The following is a 5,000-nucleotide window of genomic DNA, read 5'->3' as shown; positions in this document are numbered from 1 at the left end:
CGTACGAAATAAGTTGACAACCATAGGCTACTTATCCATATACAGATTTAGCAATTGACAATGCAAGGTAGTCTCTCTCTCTCTCTCTCTCTCTCTCTCGTGTCAAAATGAAAACAGCTTCCAGCCCCTTTCATGAAGGACTACTTGTGCATATTGCAAGATGTCAGTTTCTAAGTGAATGAGCAAAAGAGCATACAGCACCTGGTATTCCCAGGCGGTCTCCCATCCAAGTACTAACCAGGCCCGACCCTGCTTAGCTTCCGAGATCAGACGAGATCGGGCGTTGCCAGGCTGGTATGGCCGTACGAAATAAGTTGACAACCATAGGCTACTTATCCATATACAGATTTAGCAATTGACAATGCAAGGTAGTCTCTCTCTCTCTATCTCTCGTGTCAAAATGAAAACAGCTTCCAGCCCCTTTCATGAAGGACTACTTGTGCATATTGCAAGATGTCAGTTTCTAAGTGAATGAGCAAAAGAGCATACAGCACCTGGGATTCCCAGGCGGTCTCCCATCCAAGTACTAACCAGGCCCGACCCTGCTTAGCTTCCGAGATCAGACGAGATCGGGCGTTGCCAGGCTGGTATGGCCGTACGAAATAAGTTGACAACCATAGGCTACTTATCCATATACAGATTTAGCAATTGACAATGCAAGGTAGTCTCTCTCTCTCTCTCTCTCTCTCTCTCGTGTCAAAATGAAAACAGCTTCCAGCCCCTTTCATGAAGGACTACTTGTGCATATTGCAAGATTTCAGTTTCTAAGTGAATGAGCAAAAGAGCATACAGCACCTGGTATTCCCAGGCGGTCTCCCATCCAAGTACTAACCAGGCCCGACCCTGCTTAGCTTCCGAGATCAGACGAGATCGGGCGTTGCCAAGCTGGTATGGCCGTACGAAATAAGTTGACAACCATAGGCTACTTATCCATATACAGATTTAGCAATTGACAATGCAAGGTGGTCTCTCTCTCTCTCTCTCTCGTGTCAAAATGAAAACAGCTTCCAGCCCCTTTCATGAAGGACTACTTGTGCATATTGCAAGATTTCAGTTTCTAAGTGAATGAGCAAAAGAGCATACAGCACCTGGTATTTTCAGGCGGTCTCCCATCCAAGTACTAACCAGGCCCGACCCTGCTTAGCTTCCGAGATCAGACGAGATCGGGCGTTGCCAGGCTGGTATGGCCGTACGGAATAAGTTGAAAACCATAGGCTACTTATCCATATACAGATTTGGCAATTGACAATGCAAGGTGGTCTCTCTCTCTCTCTCTCTCTCTCTCTCTCTCTCGTGTCAAAATGAAAACAGCTTCCAGCCCCTTTCATGAAGGACTACTTGTGCATATTGCAAGATGTCAGTTTCTAAGTGAATGAGCAAAAGAGCATACAGCACCTGGTATTCCCAGGCGGTCTCCCATCCAAGTACTAACCAGGCCCGACCCTGCTTAGCTTCCGAGATCAGACGAGATCGGGCGTTGCCAGGCTGGTATGGCCGTACGAAATAAGTTGACAACCATAGGCTACTTATCTATATACAGATTTAGCAATTGACAATGCAAGGTAGTCTCTCTCTCTCTCTCTCGTGTCAAAATGAAAACAGCTTCCAGCCCCTTTCATGAAGGACTACTTGTGCATATTGCAAGATGTCAGTTTCTAAGTGAATGAGCAAAAGAGCATACAGCACCTGGTATTCCCAGGCGGTCTCCCATCCAAGTACTAACCAGGCCCGACCCTGCTTAGCTTCCGAGATCAGACGAGATCGGGCGTTGCCAGGCTGGTATGGCCGTACGAAATAAGTTGACAACCATAGGCTACTTATCCATATACAGATTTAGCAATTGACAATGCAAGGTGGTCTCTCTCTCTCTCTCTCTCGTGTCAAAATGAAAACAGCTTCCAGCCCATTTCATGAAGGACTACTTGTGCATATTGCAAGATTTCAGTTTCTAAGTGAATGAGCAAAAGAGCATACAGCACCTGGTATTCCCAGGCGGTCTCCCATCCAAGTACTAACCAGGCCCGACCCTGCTTAGCTTCCGAGATCAGACGAGATCGGGCGTTGCCAGGCTGGTATGGCCGTACGAAATAAGTTGACAACCATAGGCTACTTATCCATATACAGATTTAGCAATTGACAATGCAAGGTGGTCTCTCTCTCTCTCTCTCTCTCGTGTCAAAATGAAAACAGTTTCCAGCCCCTTTCATGAAGGACTACTTGTGCATATTGCAAGATGTCAGTTTCTAAGTGAATGAGCAAAAGAGCATACAGCACCTGGTATTCCCAGGCGGTCTCCCATCCAAGTACTAACCAGGCCCGACCCTGCTTAGCTTCCGAGATCAGACGAGATCGGGCGTTGCCAGGCTGGTATGGCCTTACGAAATAAGTTGACAACCATAGGCTACTTATCCATATACAGATTTAGCAATTGACAATGCAAGGTAGTCTCTCTCTCTCTATCTCTCGTGTCAAAATGAAAACAGCTTCCAGCCCCTTTCATGAAGGACTACTTGTGCATATTGCAAGATGTCAGTTTCTAAGTGAATGAGCAAAAGAGCATACAGCACCTGGTATTCCCAGGCGGTCTCCCATCCAAGTACTAACCAGGCCCGACCCTGCTTAGCTTCCGAGATCAGACGAGATCGGGCGTTGCCAGGCTGGTATGGCCGTACGAAATAAGTTGACAACCATAGGCTACTTATCCATATACAGATTTAGCAATTGACAATGCAAGGTAGTCTCTCTCTCTCTATCTCTCGTGTCAAAATGAAAACAGCTTCCAGCCCCTTTCATGAAGGACTACTTGTGCATATTGCAAGATGTCAGTTTCTAAGTGAATGAGCAAAAGAGCATACAGCACCTGGGATTCCCAGGCGGTCTCCCATCCAAGTACTAACCAGGCCCGACCCTGCTTAGCTTCCGAGATCAGACGAGATCGGGCGTTGCCAGGCTGGTATGGCCGTACGAAATAAGTTGACAACCATAGGCTACTTATCCATATACAGATTTAGCAATTGACAATGCAAGGTAGTCTCTCTCTCTCTCTCTCTCTCTCTCTCGTGTCAAAATGAAAACAGCTTCCAGCCCCTTTCATGAAGGACTACTTGTGCATATTGCAAGATGTCAGTTTCTAAGTGAATGAGCAAAAGAGCATACAGCACCTGGTATTCCCAGGCGGTCTCCCATCCAAGTACTAACCAGGCCCGACCCTGCTTAGCTTCCGAGATCAGACGAGATCGGGCGTTGCCAGGCTGGTATGGCCGTACGAAATAAGTTGACAACCATAGGCTACTTATCCATATACAGATTTAGCAATTGACAATGCAAGGTAGTCTCTCTCTCTCTATCTCTCGTGTCAAAATGAAAACAGCTTCCAGCCCCTTTCATGAAGGACTACTTGTGCATATTGCAAGATGTCAGTTTCTAAGTGAATGAGCAAAAGAGCATACAGCACCTGGGATTCCCAGGCGGTCTCCCATCCAAGTACTAACCAGGCCCGACCCTGCTTAGCTTCCGAGATCAGACGAGATCGGGCGTTGCCAGGCTGGTATGGCCGTACGAAATAAGTTGACAACCATAGGCTACTTATCCATATACAGATTTAGCAATTGACAATGCAAGGTAGTCTCTCTCTCTCTCTCTCTCTCTCTCTCTCTCTCGTGTCAAAATGAAAACAGCTTCCAGCCCCTTTCATGAAGGACTACTTGTGCATATTGCAAGATTTCAGTTTCTAAGTGAATGAGCAAAAGAGCATACAGCACCTGGTATTCCCAGGCGGTCTCCCATCCAAGTACTAACCAGGCCCGACCCTGCTTAGCTTCCGAGATCAGACGAGATCGGGCGTTGCCAAGCTGGTATGGCCGTACGAAATAAGTTGACAACCATAGGCTACTTATCCATATACAGATTTAGCAATTGACAATGCAAGGTGGTCTCTCTCTCTCTCTCTCTCGTGTCAAAATGAAAACAGCTTCCAGCCCCTTTCATGAAGGACTACTTGTGCATATTGCAAGATTTCAGTTTCTAAGTGAATGAGCAAAAGAGCATACAGCACCTGGTATTTTCAGGCGGTCTCCCATCCAAGTACTAACCAGGCCCGACCCTGCTTAGCTTCCGAGATCAGACGAGATCGGGCGTTGCCAGGCTGGTATGGCCGTACGGAATAAGTTGAAAACCATAGGCTACTTATCCATATACAGATTTGGCAATTGACAATGCAAGGTGGTCTCTCTCTCTCTCTCTCTCTCTCTCTCTCTCTCGTGTCAAAATGAAAACAGCTTCCAGCCCCTTTCATGAAGGACTACTTGTGCATATTGCAAGATTTCAGTTTCTAAGTGAATGAGCAAAAGAGCATACAGCACCTGGTATTCCCAGGCGGTCTCCCATCCAAGTACTAACCAGGCCCGACCCTGCTTAGCTTCCGAGATCAGACGAGATCGGGCGTTGCCAGGCTGGTATGGCCGTACGAAATAAGTTGACAACCATAGGCTACTTATCCATATACAGATTTGGCAATTGACTATGCAAGGTGGTCTCTCTCTCTCTCTCTCTCTCTCTCGTGTCAAAATGAAAACAGCTTCCAGCCCCTTTCATGAAGGACTACTTGTGCATATTGCAAGATTTCAGTTTCTAAGTGAATGAGCAAAAGAGCATACAGCACCTGGTATTCCCAGGCGGTCTCCCATCCAAGTACTAACCAGGCCCGACCCTGCTTAGCTTCCGAGATCAGACGAGATCAGGCGTTGCCAGGCTGGTATGGCCGTACGAAATAAGTTGACAACCATAGGCTACTTATCCATATACAGATTTGGCAATTGACAATGCAAGGTGGTCTCTCTCTCTCTCTCTCGCGTGTCAAAATGAAAACAGCTTCCAGCCCCTTTCATGAAGGACTACTTGTGCATATTGCAAGATTTCAGTTTCTAAGTGAATGAACAAAAGAGCATACAGCACCTGGTATTCCCAGGCGGTCTCCCATCCAAGTACTAACCAGGCCGGAC

The 5,000-nt window shown here is 46.8% G+C and overlaps 14 non-coding genes and 4 pseudogenes across 14 annotated transcripts in view; all 18 read right to left on the bottom strand.

Annotated features, from left to right (window-relative positions):
* LOC146285577 (5S ribosomal RNA) overlaps positions 1–7 on the bottom strand; it is a 119-nt gene extending 112 nt beyond the window's left edge. The window contains exon 1 of the ribosomal RNA XR_014760787.1: positions 1–7. This exon is cut by the window's left edge and continues 112 nt beyond it. This is a non-coding gene — a ribosomal RNA (5S ribosomal RNA).
* A 182-nt stretch (positions 8–189) lies between these two features.
* On the bottom strand, positions 190–308 carry LOC146285576 (5S ribosomal RNA). The gene has a single exon (XR_014760153.1). It is a non-coding gene; the product is annotated as a 5S ribosomal RNA (ribosomal RNA).
* Positions 309–482: 174 nt separating this feature from the next.
* Positions 483–601, bottom strand: LOC146285575 (5S ribosomal RNA). The gene has a single exon (XR_014760786.1). It is a non-coding gene; the product is annotated as a 5S ribosomal RNA (ribosomal RNA).
* A 182-nt stretch (positions 602–783) lies between these two features.
* Positions 784–902, bottom strand: LOC146285574 (5S ribosomal RNA). The gene has a single exon (XR_014761025.1). It is a non-coding gene; the product is annotated as a 5S ribosomal RNA (ribosomal RNA).
* Positions 903–1,076: 174 nt separating this feature from the next.
* LOC146285573 (5S ribosomal RNA) lies at positions 1,077–1,195 on the bottom strand (annotated as a pseudogene).
* A 188-nt stretch (positions 1,196–1,383) lies between these two features.
* Positions 1,384–1,502, bottom strand: LOC146285572 (5S ribosomal RNA). Its single transcript, XR_014760152.1, has one exon. It is a non-coding gene; the product is annotated as a 5S ribosomal RNA (ribosomal RNA).
* A 172-nt stretch (positions 1,503–1,674) lies between these two features.
* On the bottom strand, positions 1,675–1,793 carry LOC146285571 (5S ribosomal RNA). Its single transcript, XR_014760151.1, has one exon. It is a non-coding gene; the product is annotated as a 5S ribosomal RNA (ribosomal RNA).
* A 174-nt stretch (positions 1,794–1,967) lies between these two features.
* On the bottom strand, positions 1,968–2,086 carry LOC146285570 (5S ribosomal RNA). The gene has a single exon (XR_014760150.1). It is a non-coding gene; the product is annotated as a 5S ribosomal RNA (ribosomal RNA).
* A 176-nt stretch (positions 2,087–2,262) lies between these two features.
* LOC146285569 (5S ribosomal RNA) lies at positions 2,263–2,381 on the bottom strand (annotated as a pseudogene).
* Positions 2,382–2,555: 174 nt separating this feature from the next.
* Positions 2,556–2,674, bottom strand: LOC146285568 (5S ribosomal RNA). The gene has a single exon (XR_014760149.1). It is a non-coding gene; the product is annotated as a 5S ribosomal RNA (ribosomal RNA).
* A 174-nt stretch (positions 2,675–2,848) lies between these two features.
* LOC146285567 (5S ribosomal RNA) lies at positions 2,849–2,967 on the bottom strand. The gene has a single exon (XR_014760785.1). It is a non-coding gene; the product is annotated as a 5S ribosomal RNA (ribosomal RNA).
* A 182-nt stretch (positions 2,968–3,149) lies between these two features.
* Positions 3,150–3,268, bottom strand: LOC146285566 (5S ribosomal RNA). The gene has a single exon (XR_014760148.1). It is a non-coding gene; the product is annotated as a 5S ribosomal RNA (ribosomal RNA).
* Positions 3,269–3,442: 174 nt separating this feature from the next.
* On the bottom strand, positions 3,443–3,561 carry LOC146285565 (5S ribosomal RNA). Its single transcript, XR_014760784.1, has one exon. It is a non-coding gene; the product is annotated as a 5S ribosomal RNA (ribosomal RNA).
* A 188-nt stretch (positions 3,562–3,749) lies between these two features.
* LOC146285564 (5S ribosomal RNA) lies at positions 3,750–3,868 on the bottom strand. Its single transcript, XR_014761024.1, has one exon. It is a non-coding gene; the product is annotated as a 5S ribosomal RNA (ribosomal RNA).
* Positions 3,869–4,042: 174 nt separating this feature from the next.
* Positions 4,043–4,161, bottom strand: LOC146285563 (5S ribosomal RNA; annotated as a pseudogene).
* Positions 4,162–4,349: 188 nt separating this feature from the next.
* LOC146285562 (5S ribosomal RNA) lies at positions 4,350–4,468 on the bottom strand. The gene has a single exon (XR_014760147.1). It is a non-coding gene; the product is annotated as a 5S ribosomal RNA (ribosomal RNA).
* Positions 4,469–4,648: 180 nt separating this feature from the next.
* On the bottom strand, positions 4,649–4,767 carry LOC146285561 (5S ribosomal RNA). Its single transcript, XR_014761286.1, has one exon. It is a non-coding gene; the product is annotated as a 5S ribosomal RNA (ribosomal RNA).
* Positions 4,768–4,941: 174 nt separating this feature from the next.
* LOC146285560 (5S ribosomal RNA) overlaps positions 4,942–5,000 on the bottom strand; it is a 119-nt pseudogene continuing 60 nt past the window's right edge.

The sequence above is a fragment of the Hypomesus nipponensis genome, chromosome 6, assembly GCF_054491055.1.
Source record: "Hypomesus nipponensis isolate SF chromosome 6, ASM5449105v1, whole genome shotgun sequence".
Lineage (NCBI taxonomy): Eukaryota > Metazoa > Chordata > Actinopteri > Osmeriformes > Osmeridae > Hypomesus > Hypomesus nipponensis.
This window is presented reverse-complemented; position numbering and strand designations above follow the sequence as displayed.